Source organism: Amphiura filiformis, chromosome 2 (assembly GCF_039555335.1).
Source record: "Amphiura filiformis chromosome 2, Afil_fr2py, whole genome shotgun sequence".
NCBI lineage: Eukaryota > Metazoa > Echinodermata > Ophiuroidea > Amphilepidida > Amphiuridae > Amphiura > Amphiura filiformis.
Window position 1 is genome coordinate 34,995,630 of NC_092629.1, and position 17,195 is coordinate 35,012,824.

A 17,195-nucleotide genomic window follows, 5' to 3' on the forward strand; every position below is an offset into this window, starting at 1 on the left:
CTGATCGTTCACTCCTGCCAAAGTGAAGACACCGGGCGAAGACGTGTCACGTATGGAAGGAAGTTTGAGGAACACTTAAGATGACCCTTGACATGAAAGTGAACGATACAAGATTTTTGCAGCATCCAGACCAAAGTCTACAGCCTTACATGTATGGATATACCGTAAGGTTTTTGCGCTGGTAATGTGACCAACGCTTTATGTACAGTGTGGGCCAAAAACAACTTTACCCAATTTCAGAGGGTGGTTGCTCGAAATATAGAAGAGCTATTCATGATAATGTTACATATTCTAAATGTATATCTTTCTGAGAGTATGTGATGAAGAAATTGAAGCAAAAGAAGCTAAATTAACAAAATGGTGCTAGTTTTACGTCCGAGGGTCAAAAATCACTTTGTCCACACGTAATTCAATGGGATTTGTCCGATTTCTAAGAGTAAGGCATACAATATGCGTTAGGCATACATGTAATTAGTAAACACTTTTGGCTTGTCTTTGAAAAGTGATGATTGTTTTATATGCATGAAAGAAATGCAATCGATTTTAATCCCTCTTTACTTGATATATGTACTCGAACTTCACTGTCATTGACCAACAATTAGCATAAAAATTACACAATTACAAATGTTTCATCTGGCGCAAGTTTTGAATTTTAAATAGGTCTTCGTGCATTTTGAGACTGCGTGGCTTATTTCTAAATATGTTTGCAAGGTGTCAAGATAAGGCAATTCACAACACAAGAGATGACTTTTATGGCAGTTGTATACTTAAGAACAGAAAGCTTTTTGGCAGTGCAGCGTCAATTTCGGATTCGTTTCCCGAGCGTAAGAGTCCCGCCAAAACCTACCATAACTCGACACCGTCATGAACAACTTTCACAACCTCGGAAGTGTGATGGATAGATGCAAAGCACGGAGCGGACGTCCAAGAAGTGACCGTTCAGCTGCAAATATTGCAGCGGTTCAAAGGGAACTTGCAGCTAATTAACCCCAGAGTCAGTTGTCGACGCAACATCAGACATCAGCCGGCCCAACATACCATGAACGCAAAAAGTGCAAACTTTCTTGTAGATAACATTTTACAAAAAATGACAAAAAACGAGGTCTGAGGTTACAATTGCTTTTGCGCATATTTGAAGAGAATCGTTTTTATATCTTTGCAGCATGAAAGCTGCATATCATGACGAAATATTGTAGCTTGAAATTTAAATTGTTTATGTTTATTTATTTAGTTGTGTTATATAAAATTGCTGAACAAATTTGTGCCTATACTGAGTGGTTCTCATTCTCTATCGAACTCGGTATTGCAAGTGATGCGACGCGACGGCTAGTAGGCCTTAGCGTGGACAAAGTTAATTTTGACCCTTTGATTTGAAACTAGCGTCACGTTCTTAATTTAATACATTTTTGGATAGTTTTTTCACCAAATACTCTTAAGAAGATGTTCTTTACGAATATGTGAGCACAATTTGAAACAGACTTTTCAATTTTGAGATATGAACCTTTGTAATTGGGTAAAGTTGTTTTTGGCCCACCCTGTATTATGCTATATGTATTAAAGTACCTGTAAAAACTATATATATGTATTTGATTGTAATTAAAATATATTATTATAATATATAACTGTACTCTGTGAGATTTGAAGGCTAAATAAAAATGTATAATGTCATGTCAAACTGTTGTAAGAATATTTGCAGTGAATTATTAAAAAAAATATTAATCATGTTATGAAAACCTTTTATACCCTTTATATAGCCCGACATTTAAACATTAAATGCCGAAAACGTTGTGTGTTTACTGGATAGAGGCTTACCATGACAGAATGATGATATAAGAACGACCATATTTTGCTTCTTCAAGGACAGGAAGGACATATCTCATTTATACAAATAAAAAGCTTGCCAATTAGTTGTCAGCAGTACACAAGTTCAGGAAAAATGTTGTATGTAAATGTCACTGCTCTAATTCGACAGGAAACGTCATACGGATTACCGTAGCTTGAGATTATCAACTCATTAACGTGATTCAATATTTAGGGCATATGCTTATCTGAACCCCCCCGTGGGCGAAAGGATGGGGAGGAGGAAAGCAATTTTTGGCAGGGCAAAAAAAGGGGGAAGCAACTTTTGGCTGGCCGATGTGGGGGGGGGGGGGTAGGCAAGGTTATTGGCATGCCGATGGGGTGGAGTGCTACATATTTTGGCAGACCAATTTGACTTTGCCCACGAAGAGACGATCCTTCATTCCATCTATAGTACGCACATGGAATGCAACTCCCGCCTCGCATTCCAGAAATTGAGAAATGGTTACGGCGCCAACCCGTCAGCTGTGCCGTAAAACCTGTCAATGCCTTGATATATCTGGAAGTAAAAAATACACACCTGTTCCACTATGGTAACTACACTGCAAAACCTGCAGAACATGATGACAGGTTTAGGAACACATGCAGAACGCATGCTAGGTGTTCAAAATTAGAACACATTCTTGGTGTGTTCTTGATATTCGAGTGATTTGTCAGAACACGTTGACTCGATGGCTGACACTTCTAGAACACATCCAGAATGTATGATCGATGTGGTCTTGTAGAACACTATCAGAACAATACTAAGAACACACCAAGAACACACTTGAACACCTGCGTGTATTCTTTTTGCGTCCGATGTGTTCTGTAGTTGATAGCTGGTGATAATTGGCTATTCCATTTGAAATCCACACTCCCCCTGTGGAAGATTTTGGAAATATCTTCCACAGAGGGAGTATGAATTTTAAATGGAATTAGCACATTAGGCAGCTCCATTTGAAACTCATCCTCCCTCTGTGGAAGATTCAGGTTGAATGAAATTCAAATGGAACCAGCTGCCTACTGTGCTAAGGAACCGTTCACAAACACTTGTTGGGGGGGGGGGGCCGGGTGCAAAAAAAATCATTGCAAAAATTTTTCGCCCCCCCCCCCCCTTTACAGACCTCAAAAATTTCAGCCCCCCCCCCCCCCCTTTTGACATGAAAATTATGGGTCAACCCCATAGAAAAGCATATAAACTCATTATTTTTCCAGGAAACTTTGTGATCATTTTTTCAGGCCCCTAAAAGAAAATGTGGTGAGACATACTGTAATTTGCTCGATTCTGGTGCCGGTGTCTATAGAGCTCCTGCATTGATTTACATGGGTTATATTAAAATATTAAAATTGAAATATCTCAAGAACCGAATACCGTATGACGCTGAAACAAACTTTGAAATAAAGTTTTTACATTTCTCTATCTGTTTTATGTCATTTTGGTGTTTGTCGGATTCGTGTGATTTCGCTATCAACTGCAGCTAGCTCAAATTTAAATGCCCGTTGGTTGTCGTTTTTGTCTGCTGAACGAGATAAAGGACACAATACCACAAAAAGCTTACCAGAGACTTTACGTGCTAAATAGGGGTAGCTTATTGCCCCTTAATGACCTTAAATGAATTTTAAATTTTTTAACATGTTTAGAATGTCATAAGGATCATTGCGTTTAAATTTCAGCTCAATCGGAGCATTTTGGAAAACTTGACCTTTGACCCCTTTATGACCCCTTAATGACCTTAAATGAATCTTAAAATTTTTCAACATGTTTAGAATGTCATAAGGATCATCGCATTTAAATTTCAGCTCAATTGGAGCATTTTGAGAATCTTGACCTTTGACCCCTTTATGACCCCTTAATGACCTTAAATAATTTTTTTAATGTTTTAAACATGTTTAGAATGTCATAAGGATCATTGCATTTAAATTTAAGCTCAATCGGAGCATTTTCGGTTAAAATGACATTTTTTGACCCCTGGATGACCTCCGACGTTTGGAAGTATTTTTATTATATTCTTTATGTCTTCCTCTTTCATATGACACCACTCATGGGGTCATACCTTCGTGGCATTTAGAGATATGTCCATTTCAGACCAAATGGTTAGTCAGTTAGTAAGCTAGTAAGTTAGTAAGCTAGTAAGCTAGTAAGTTAGCTAGTAACATTCACTCTTATAGGCTGATAGTGACCTGATACCATTTCATGGTTCAGCAAAAATCGGCATTCGGCCTATATGCCGCGCTATTTAAAAAAAGGGGAAAGGTAAAAATAGAGAAACAGGCAGATGATAATCTCTGCTTTATAACTGCCGTTTTAAATTTTGGTCAGCTTCGTCATTTTTACATTTCTTTATAGCTCGTTCAATGCAGTTTTACCGTTTCGCGCCGTACTGAATCATCATCTACAACGCATGCTAGGCAATGTTTTTCTTTTTTTTCTTTTTTTAATATTATTATTTTTATTTTTTTGCTTGCTATTTTCTGAAGATAGCAATTTTGGTCAGCTTCGTCATTTTAACATTTCTTTATAGCTTTGCATTCGGCCTAGTGCCGATTTTTATACTAAAAGAAAATATGGCGAGACATGCCGTAATTTGCTCGATTCTGGTGCCGGTGTCTATAGAGCTCCTGCATTGATTTACATGGGTAATATTAAAATTGAAATATCTCAAGAACCGAATACCGTATGACGCTGAAACAAACTTTGAAATAAAGCTTTTACATTTCTCTATCTGTTTTTGGTGTTTGTCGGATTCGTGTGATTTTGCTATCAACTGCAGATAGCTCAAATTTAAATGCTCGTTGGTTGTCGTTTTTGTCTGCTGAACGAGATAAAGGGTACATACCGCAAAAAAGCTTTCCAGAGACTTTACGTGCTAAATAGGGGTCGCGTTTTGGCCATAGGCCTAAGTCGAGTTACGTCCAACTTTGAAATATATATTTGATATCATCTTAACTAGAACAAAATTCTGCATAACATTTCTGAAAATGACTACACATTTTAGGTCCGACTAATTTTTGAGAAAATTAGTGCTATTTAAAAAGGCCACATTTTCCCGTGTTTACATCCGACTGCTAACCGCGTTCTGACCTCGTTTGTTCATATCATGCGCACATAATCGTAAATATCACTCAAATTTTCGCATTTTCTTTTCAAATTTGTAGAGATCACATTCACAAGTTCTAGTAAAACACGATTTTCAACCCTAAAATTGTTAATATTTTACCGATTTTCTAGAATTTTTATGCAAAGTTTGGTACTATAGGCGTGATAAACCTTTACCGGAAACCGCTTCACTATAGGCGGATTTAGTGGTATATGAACCCTAAAGCCAGTGGCGTAACTCCTATGGGCTCTGGGGGGCCGCGCCCCCGGGCACCCGGGCTAAGGGGCACCCTGGCCAGGCCTGGATACACATGCATTTCGACACGAAAATACTTTGTTATAGGAACGAAGTGGACACCTTTACCTACCATGGAGAGAATTAATCTTCATTTGGGTGCCCCCCTCAACACAAAATTTTCGCGCGCTTCGCGCGCAGTGCACCTTAACTTGTCATTTGAAAGACCGAAATTCAACTTGATTATACCAAATTAGTGGTATTTAAGCCTGACATTTCGCGCGCCCGCGCGCAATTGTTTTAGGAAGAAGAGGTATTTTGTACTCTTGCTCCCAGGCGCCACAACCTCTAGCTACGTCACTGCAGCTAGTGATACAAAAGTAAAGCCATTGGAGAAGATGAAAACATTTTTTGTTAACATGAAGTTCATTGAAAGATAAAATTAATTTGATCGGAAACACTAACTTTTAAAAAGTTATTCGGTAGGTATATATGGCTTTCAATCAATGGCATAGCAAGCTTTCTTGATCGGGGGGGGGGGTAATATTTGAGGGCAAAAACGAAAGCAATTTTGCGCTTGCATAATTTTGACCCGGTTTTCAGAGGGAATTATACATATACCGGTTTTCTTAGAGAGAGTATGTACATTTAAGTCTTTGATCTTCCCAAAAAGGCTTTATTGAGACAATGTGCGGGCGTAGCGAGCAAAATGTTTGTATTTTACGCTATTTGGGCCCATGATCTGGGTGGAAAGGGCTTATACTTTGATCAGCTCCTAATCGGCGGGCCTTATAACATCGCGGATTAATATCAAAATATTTTACTTTGAGAATTGTTTTGTCACACCTCTCCAGAAGCATCACAAATTACTAATGCAAGTCCTATACTTTATCTACTTTCTTTAACATTAACACACAAAATATAGGCCGGACAGGTCAAATAATGGCTCTCTTAACGTGGGTCTACTTTTGGCGTAGTAGTAAAAGCCTAACAAGTCCCGCCTATTACGAGCTGATCAAAGTATAATAGGGACATTGTGCGAGCGAGCAGCGCGCAAATCTTTTGTATTTTGCATTATTTGGCCCATGGATGAATTTTGGTGGAAAACGGGCTTCTTGCATGATGCAGTCATGTCTACAGTAGAATTCATCTCGACCTTTGCAGGACTTAAACCCCATTAAAAGCTATTAAACCTAAGATAACACTCATTGAAACAGCTCAACTGATTAAATCGGATCTTCTCTGGTTGTGCACAAGTGTCTGTTTTACATGTGCGATATCGCAATAAAGCTGGTATTATAGCTTCAGTTGGGTAACCGATTATAAAGGAAACAATGGTATGTGTACCTTTGTTCATGAAATGAGACAATGGCGTGCTTTTTGTAAACCAGCATTCTTGAAAATGAGCAACATAATGATTGTTGACTTAACACGGTTTGGAAATAATTTCTTCATATTTTTGGTGTTATCTGTCGTTTACATATCCTTCCTAAAACACAAAAGTGCGACCCTCTCCAAACACCTAAATTAGCTAAAAATTTAGGACATGTTACAAAACTATATTGTCTAGAATTTTAGAAGAGTACTTTTAATATTGGCCGGTTATTTTTCACACAGCGACGTTTTCTAGGCAATGTACTATTACCTATAACATTAACTAAAACACCAAAGTACGCATATTTCCAAACATCTAAATTAGCTAAAAATTTAGGACATGTTACAAAACTATATTTTCTAGAACTTTAGAAGAGTACTTTTAATATTGGCCGGTTATTTTTCACACAGCGACGTTAACTAGGCATATCCCCATACTTTTAACGTAGGCTATTTGTAGAGGTCACGCGTCAATGGGAAAGAGCACTGTGTATTGTGTATAGGAAAACGGACAGTAACTGCAGTATATGGTCCCTTTTCTTTTTCTTTGCGTTCCCGATTTTCTCTTTCAATTTTTGTCGGAAGAGCACTTTTCTCTTTCATTTTTTGTCCGGGTGGGGGGGGGGGGGCTTTGCACCATGCACACCATTGGTTAGGGGCACCCGATCTACTTTCGCCCCGGGCACCCTGAACCAAAGTTACGCCACTGCCTAAAGCGATATTTTATAGAATCATGTTACTGTAAATATATGAGATTCTAAATGCTAGGCCTATCTTCAGTAGATATAGCGAAAGAAATGCGAAAACGCGCACGGTTACTCTGCGCGAATTAAAAAAAAATCGGCATTCGGCCTATATGCCGCGCTATTAAAAAAAGGGGAGGAAAGGTAAACTTATAGAGAAACAGGCAGATGCGGAAAGTGATGAGTATGTAATATCGCTTTAAACTTTCTGATCGGGACTGATGTATTGGAAAGAAAAAACCCGCCGCTACATGATGAAGTAAAAATTTAGAGAAAATAATGTAAAACATTACTTCTAGAGTAGAAAGATGCAATGAATCGGGATGAGATTCTAAATGCTATCTTCAGTAGATATAGCGAAAAATCCTAAAACGCGCACGGTTAGGCCTACTCTGCCACAATTTAAAAAATCGGCATTCGGCCTATATGCCGCGCTATTAAAAAAGGGGAAAAGTAAAAATAGAGAAACAGCCAGATGATAATCTCTGTTTTATAAGTGCCGTTTTAAATTTTGGTCAGCTTCGTCATTTTTACATTTCTTTATAGCTCTGCAGTCGGCATAATGCCGATTTTTCTCTGCGGCGCGCAACCCCGTTCAATGCAGTTTTACCGTTTCGCGCCGTACTAAATCATCATCTACAACGCGTGCTAGGCAATGTTTTTTGTTTTGTTTTGTTTTTTAATATTATTATTTTTATTGTTTTTGCTTGCTATCTTCTAAATATAGCAATTTTGGTCAGTTTCGTCATTTTAACATTTCTTTATAGCTTTGCATTCGGCCTAGTGCCGATTTTTATACTAAAAGAAAATATGGCGAGACATGCCGCACACCGACATCGCCTGGCTAATAATTATTTGGTGCAACAGAGACATTAAAATGAATACACGGGATCCATACACGTGAATTGCTATGCACGATTTTGATATCAGACGAAAATCTTCGGATACTGGGTTACAAAATGATGAATATCTCCCGTAAATGAATTTTTCTCAAGAAACCAGATGTGGTCTCATACACTTGAAAATACGTGTTGAACAGATATTATAGTCGTTAGCGTGCGCTTTGAAAATTGGCCGTGTGATTTGAACTCAAAATTTGACCAAAACTCTCAATTTTATATTGCGTTGGTCCTGTATGGACTACAGCGCGCAGCAGGCTATAGCGGCACTCACTCAAGTGGAGAGAGTATAACCATTGACCGCAATGTCGTATACAAGCTTGCTCACAGAGCGAGAAATCAATTGCCCCGTCTATTGTCAGTAGCCTTAGTCAGGTCACTTCGCTAATAATATGCATCTCATAAGGTCTGAATAAAATGGTCATGGGTGGCTGTGGATTCAACCTACCATGGCGATTTCTACTATGAAGATATCGGGGCGATGTCACTGTGTGCCGTAATTTCCTCGATTCTGGTGCCGGTGTCTATAGAGCTCCTGCATTGATTTACATGGGTAATATAAAAATTGAAATATCTCAAGAACCGAATACCGTATGACGCCGAAACAAACTTTGAAATAAAGCTTTTACATTTCTCTATCTGTTTTATGTCATTTTGGTATTTGTCTGATTCGTGTGATTTTGCTATCAACTGCAGATAGCTCAAATTTAAATGCCCGTTGGTTGTCGTTTTTGTCTGCTGAACGAGATAAAGGGTACATACCACAAAAAAGCTTTCCAGAGACTTTACGTGCTAAATAGGGGTCGCGTTTTGGCTATAGGCCTAAGTCGAGTTACGTCCAACTTTGAAATATATATTTGATATCATCTTAACTAGAACAAAATTCTGAATAACATTTCTGAAAATGACTACACATTTTAGGTCCGACTAATTTTTGAGAAAATGAGTGCTATATAAAAAGGCCACATTTTCCCGTGTTTACATCCGACTGCTAACCGCGTTCTGACCTCGTTTGTTCATGCGCACATTATTGTAAATATCACTCAAATTTTCGCATTTTCTTTTCAAATTTGTAGAGATCACATTCACAAGTTCTAGTAAAACACGATTTTCAACACTAAAATTGTTAATATTTTACCGATTTTCTAGAATTTTTATGCAAAGTTTGGTACTATAGGCGTGATAAACTTTTACCGGAAACCGCTTCACTACAGGCGGATTCAGTGGTATAGGAACCCTAAAGCGATATTTTATAGAATCATGTTACTGTAAATATATGAGATTCTAAACGCTAGGCCTATCTTCAGTAGATATAGCGAAAAAAAAATCCTAAAACGAGCACGGTTACTCTGCGCGAATTAAAAAAACAAAACAATCGGCATTCGGCCTATATGCCGCGCTATTTAAAAAAGGGAGAAAAGGTAAACTTATAGAGAAACAGGCAGATGCGGAAAGTGATGAGTCTGTAATATCGCTTTAAATCTTCTGATCGGGACTGATGTATTAGAAAGAAAAAACTCGCCGCTACATGATGAAGTAAAATTTAGAGAAAATAATGTAAAACATTACTTCTAGAGTAGAAAGATGCAATGAATCGGGATGAGATTCTAAATGCTATCTTCAGTAGATATAGCGAAAAAAAAATCCTAAAACGCGCACGGTTACTCTGTCCGAATTAAAAAAATCGGCATTCGGCCTATATGCCGCGCTATTAAAAAAAAGGGGAAAGGTAAAAATAGAGAAACAGGCAGATGATAATCTCTGCTTTATAAGTGCCGTTTTAAATTTTTGTCAGCTTCGTCATTTTTACATTTCTTTATAGCTCTGCAGTCGGCCTAATGCCGATTTTTCTCTGCGCGCGCACGCCCGTTCAATGCAGTTTACCGTTTCGCGCCGTACTGAATCATCATCTACAACGCGTGCTAGGCAATGTTTTTTTGTTTTTTTTAATATTATTATTTTTATGTTTTTTGCTTGCTATCTTCTAAATATAGCAATTTTGGTCAGCTTCGTCATTTCAACATTTCTTTATAGCTTTGCATTCGGCCTAGTGCCGATTTTTATACTAAAAGAAAATATGGCGAGACATGCCGTAATTTGCTCGATTCTGGTGCCGGTGTCTATAGAGCTCCTGCATTGATTTACATCGGTAATATTAAATTGATATATCTCAAGAACCGAATACCGTATGACGCTGAAACAAACTTTGAAATAAAGCTTTTACATTTCTCTATCTGTTTTATGTCATTTTGGTGTTTGTCGGATTCGTGTGATTTTGCTATCAACTGCAGATAGCTCAAATTTAAATGCCCGTTGGTTGTCGTTTTTGTCTGCTGAACGAGATAAAGGGTACATACCACAAAAAAGCTTTCCAGAGACTTTACGTGCTAAATAGGGGTCGCGTTTTGGCTATAGGCCTAAGTCGAGTTACGTCCAACTTTGAAATATATATTTGATATCATCTTAACTAGAACAAAATTCTGAATAACATTTCTGAAAATGACTACACATTTTAGGTCCGACTAATTTTTGAGAAAATGAGTGCTATATAAAAAGGCCACATTTTCCCGTGTTTACATCCGACTGCTAACCGCGTTCTGACCTCGTTTGTTCATGCGCACATTATTGTAAATATCACTCAAATTTTCGCATTTTCTTTTCAAATTTGTAGAGATCACATTCACAAGTTCTAGTAAAACACGATTTTCAACACTAAAATTGTTAATATTTTACCGATTTTCTAGAATTTTTATGCAAAGTTTGGTACTATAGGCGTGATAAACTTTTACCGGAAACCGCTTCACTACAGGCGGATTCAGTGGTATAGGAACCCTAAAGCGATATTTTATAGAATCATGTTACTGTAAATATATGAGATTCTAAACGCTAGGCCTATCTTCAGTAGATATAGCGAAAAAAATCCTAAAACGAGCACGGTTACTCTGCGCGAATTAAAAAAACAAAACAATCGGCATTCGGCCTATATGCCGCGCTATTTAAAAAAGGGGAGAAAAGGTAAACTTATAGAGAAACAGGCAGATGCGGAAAGTGATGAGTCTGTAATATCGCTTTAAATCTTCTGATCGGGACTGATGTATTAGAAAGAAAAAAAACTCGCCGCTACATGATGAAGTAAAATTTAGAGAAAATAATGTAAAACATTACTTCTAGAGTAGAAAGATGCAATGAATCGGGATGAGATTCTAAATGCTATCTTCAGTAGATATAGCGAAAAAATCCTAAAACGCGCACGGTTACTCTGTCCGAATTTTAAAAAAAAATCGGCATTCGGCCTATATGCCGCGCTATTAAAAAAAGGGGGAAGGTAAAAATAGAGAAACAGGCAGATGATAATCTCTGCTTTATAAGTGCCGTTTTAAATTTTTGTCAGCTTCGTCATTTTTACATTTCTTTATAGCTCTGCAGTCGGCATAATGCCGATTTTTCTCTGCGGCGCGCACGCCCGTTCAATGCAGTTTTACCGTTTCGCGCCGTACTGAATCATCATCTACAACGCGTGCTAGGCAATGTTTTTTTGTTTTTTAATATTATTATTTTTTATGTTTTTTGCTTGCTATCTTCTAAATATAGCAATTTTGGTCAGCTTCGTCATTTCAACATTTCTTTATAGCTTTGCATTCGGCCTAGTGCCGATTTTTATACTAAAAGAAAATATGGCGAGACATGCCGTAATTTGCTCGATTCTGGTGCCGGTGTCTATAGAGCTCCTGCATTGATTTACATCGGTAATATTAAAATTGATATATCTCAAGAACCGAATACCGTATGACGCTGAAACAAACTTTGAAATAAAGCTTTTACATTTCTCTATCTGTTTTATGTCATTTTGGTGTTTGTCGGATTCGTGTGATTTTGCTATCAACTGCAGATAGCTCAAATTTAAATGCCCGTTGGTTGTCGTTTTTGTCTGCTGAACGAGATAAAGGGTACATACCACAAAAAAGCTTTCCAGAGACTTTACGTGCTAAATAGGGGTCGCGTTTTGGCTATAGGCCTAAGTCGAGTTACGTCCAACTTTGAAATATATATTTGATATCATCTTAACTAGAACAAAATTCTGAATAACATTTCTGAAAATGACTACACATTTTAGGTCCGACTAATTTTGAGAAAATGAGTGCTATATAAAAAGGCCACATTTTCCCGTGTTTACATCCGACTGCTAACCGCGTTCTGACCTCGTTTGTTCATGCGCACATTATTGTAAATATCACTCAAATTTTCGCATTTTCTTTTCAAATTTGTAGAGATCACATTCACAAGTTCTAGTAAAACACGATTTTCAACACTAAAATTGTTAATATTTTACCGATTTTCTAGAATTTTTATGCAAAGTTTGGTACTATAGGCGTGATAAACTTTTACCGGAAACCGCTTCACTACAGGCGGATTCAGTGGTATAGGAACCCTAAAGCGATATTTTATAGAATCATGTTACTGTAAATATATGAGATTCTAAACGCTAGGCCTATCTTCAGTAGATATAGCGAAAAAAATCCTAAAACGAGCACGGTTACTCTGCGCGAATTAAAAAAACAAAACAATCGGCATTCGGCCTATATGCCGCGCTATTTAAAAAAGGGGAGAAAAGGTAAACTTATAGAGAAACAGGCAGATGCGGAAAGTGATGAGTCTGTAATATCGCTTTAAATCTTCTGATCGGGACTGATGTATTAGAAAGAAAAAACTCGCCGCTACATGATGAAGTAAAAATTTAGAGAAAATAATGTAAAACATTACTTCTAGAGTAGAAAGATGCAATGAATCGGGATGAGATTCTAAATGCTATCTTCAGTAGATATAGCGAAAAAATCCTAAAACGCGCACGGTTACTCTGTCCGAATTTTTAAAAAAAATCGGCATTCGGCCTATATGCCGCGCTATTAAAAAAAGGGGAAAGGTAAAAATAGAGAAACAGGCAGATGATAATCTCTGCTTTATAAGTGCCGTTTTAAATTTTTGTCAGCTTCGTCATTTTTACATTTCTTTATAGCTCTGCAGTCGGCATAATGCCGATTTTTCTCTGCGGCGCGCACGCCCGTTCAATGCAGTTTTACCGTTTCGCGCCGTACTGAATCATCATCTACAACGCGTGCTAGGCAATGTTTTTTTTGTTTTTTAATATTATTAGTTTTTAATTTTTTTGCTTGCTATCTTCTAAATATAGCAATTTTGGTCAGCTTCGTCATTTCAACATTTCTTTATAGCTTTGCATTCGGCCTAGTGCCGATTTTTATACTAAAAGAAAATATGGCGAGACATGCCGTAATTTGCTCGATTCTGGTGCCGGTGTCTATAGAGCTCCTGCATTGATTTACATCGGTAATATTAAAATTGATATATCTCAAGAACCGAATACCGTATGACGCTGAAACAAACTTTGAAATAAAGCTTTTACATTTCTCTATCTGTTTTATGTCATTTTGGTGTTTGTCGGATTCGTGTGATTTTGCTATCAACTGCAGATAGCTCAAATTTAAATGCCCGTTGGTTGTCGTTTTTGTCTGCTGAACGAGATAAAGGGTACATACCACAAAAAAGCTTTCCAGAGACTTTACGTGCTAAATAGGGGTCGCGTTTTGGCTATAGGCCTAAGTCGAGTTACGTCCAACTTTGAAATATATATTTGATATCATCTTAACTAGAACAAAATTCTGAATAACATTTCTGAAAATGACTACACATTTTAGGTCCGACTAATTTTTGAGAAAATGAGTGCTATATAAAAGGCCACATTTTCCCGTGTTTACATCCGACTGCTAACCGCGTTCTGACCTCGTTTGTTCATGCGCACATTATTGTAAATATCACTCAAATTTTCGCATTTTCTTTTCAAATTTGTAGAGACCACATTCACAAGTTCTAGTAAAACACGATTTTCAACACTAAAATTGTTAATATTTTACCGATTTTCTAGAATTTTTATGCAAAGTTTGGTACTATAGGCGTGATAAACTTTTACCGGAAACCGCTTCACTACAGGCGGATTCAGTGGTATAGGAACCCTAAAGCGATATTTTATAGAATCATGTTACTGTAAATATATGAGATTCTAAACGCTAGGCCTATCTTCAGTAGATATAGCGAAAAAAATCCTAAAACGAGCACGGTTACTCTGCGCGAATTAAAAAAATTCGGCATTCGGCCTATATGCCGCGCTATTTAAAAAGGGGAGAAAAGGTAAACTTATAGAGAAACAGGCAGATGCGGAAAGTGATGAGTCTGTAATATCGCTTTAAATCTTCTGATCGGGACTGATGTATTAGAAAGAAAAACTCGCCGCTACATGATGAAGTAAAAATTTAGAGAAAATAATGTAAAACATTACTTCTAGAGTAGAAAGATGCAATGAATCGGGATGAGATTCGAAATGCTATCTTCAGTAGATATAGCGAAAAAATCCTAAAACGCGCACGGTTACTCTGTCCGAATTTTTAAAAAAAATCGGCATTCGGCCTATATGCCGCGCTATTAAAAAAAGGGGAAAGGTAAAAATAGAGAAACAGGCAGATGATAATCTCTGCTTTATAAGTGCCGTTTTAAATTTTTGTCAGCTTCGTCATTTTTACATTTCTTTATAGCTCTGCAGTCGGCATAATGCCGATTTTTCTCTGCGGCGCGCACGCCCGTTCAATGCAGTTTTACCGTTTCGCGCCGTACTGAATCATCATCTACAACGCGTGCTAGGCAATGTTTTTTTTGTTTTTTTAATATTATTATTTTTTATGTTTTTTGCTTGCTATCTTCTAAATATAGCAATTTTGGTCAGCTTCGTCATTTCAACATTTCTTTATAGCTTTGCATTCGGCCTAGTGCCGATTTTTATACTAAAAGAAAATATGGCGAGACATGCCGTAATTTGCTCGATTCTGGTGCCGGTGTCTATAGAGCTCCTGCATTGATTTACATGGGTTATATTAAAATTAAAATATCTCAAGAACCAAATACCGTATGACGCTGAAACAAACTTTGAAATAAAGCTTTTACATTTCTCTATCTGTTTTATGTCATTTTGGTGTTTGTCGGATTCGTGTGATTTTGCTATCAACTGCAGAGAGCTCAAATTTAAATGCCCGTTGGTTGTCGTTTTTGTCTGCTGAACGAGATAAAGGGTACATACCACAAAAAAGCTTTCCAGAGACTTTACGTGCTATATAGGGGTCGCGTTTTGGCTATAGGCCTAAGCCGAGTTACGTCCAACTTTGAAATATATATTTGATATCATCTTAACTAGAACAGAATTCTGCATAACATTTCTGAAAATGACTACACATTTTAGGTCCGACTAATTTTTGAGAAAATTAGTGCTATATAAAAAGGCCACATTTTCCCGTTTACATCCGACTGCTAACTGCGTTCTGACTTCGTTTGTTCATGCGCACATAATCGTAAATATCACTCAAATTTTCGCATTTTCTTTTCAAATTTGTAGAGATCACATTCACAAGTTCTAGTAAAACACGATTTTCAACACTAAAATTGTTAATATTTTACCGATTTTCTAGAATTTTTATGCAAAGTTTGGGACTATAGGCGTGCCATAAACTTTTACCGGAAACCGCTTCACTACAGGCGGATTTAGTGGTATATGAACTCTAAAGCGATATTTTATAGAATCATGTTAGGCCTACTGGTCGTCTTCAAATAATAATTCCGTCCTGGTACGCTTCTGTTCAACAGTGTGTCACGCCAAGCAATTCCAAAAAGTTGACAGCCCTGATGAGACGTAGTCAAGTAAATAGTAGGCCTATGAGTACCGGTATACTATTGGCAATGAACCTCTTTCTTTTGTTAATAAACCTAAAGTTCTTGGCTTATGGGTGCAAAATGACCTTAAATGGGATGCCCTGATCAATAATATGCTTGTGGCAGCCAATAAGAGGCTTTTATGCTCTGTGCGAAAAATGTGTCAATTCTACCCTATATTTGGCAATTGGGCCCAACACATGGGTTTTTTGTGTGTATGTGTGCTAAATAAGCTGTCCAGGGCAATTGTTGATTTTTTTGTTACGATTTTAAGGGGGGGGGGGCATCCCGCCATGTAAAAATAAGGTCGGGATGTGCCACCCGTCCCCAGTGTTTTGCTGCCTATGCTGGAGGGAAAATCTATATATAGACTGGGGAAATACCCCAATGTCCCCTCTTGTAAGCCCCATTTTGACATTGGGGAGGTATATATTGAGCATATTTGGTCTCGAAAGTGGAAATTTTCCCTCTTTGGTTGTGGAAACTGGAGCCTAGCGAGAGGCTCAAGACTGAGAGGGGAAATGCACGCCCTCTATGTGGTGCCCCTATGTGCAACTGGGAATAAAAGCAAAGATTGAGGGGGGAAATAGGACTTGCCCAATGCCTCCTACGTGCCATCCGTTCCGGCGGTCCAAAGATATGAGACCATTTTTTTTGTCATTTTCAGCCCATTTTACAAGTTGACCTCAAATGACTTTTGGCCTCTTGAACACCACCAATACATTGAAGGGTCCCATAGTGTAGCTATCATGACCCAAGTTTGGGTTACCCCTTCATGTAATTATACACGGAATTAGGGTTAGGGTTAGTTTATGTTTAGGATTAGGGTTAGAATTAGCTTACACGAAGTAATTACATGGAGGATCGACCCAAGTTTGATATAAAATTGGATCGATTGAGCCATATTTATTGGTCTTGCTATGAGTTTTAAAATATTGGACAAGATGTCTCACTGCCAATATTTAAAAACTCATACCGAGACCAAATTGGGCATAAACATGGTAAAGTACCAATTTTATCATTATTATGGATCCAATATTTTCACACACTTGGATTAATTTAATCAAAACATAATAATAGTTGTAAAAGGATTTGAACTGTTCATGAGACCCAACTGTGAACCAAAATTGTTGACAGACTGACCGACACCCCCACAGACATTGGGCTATCCAGAAATTTTCCACACACCCCCAAAAGATGACAAAGTTAACAAAAAATGTGGGATATCCCATGGGTGATTT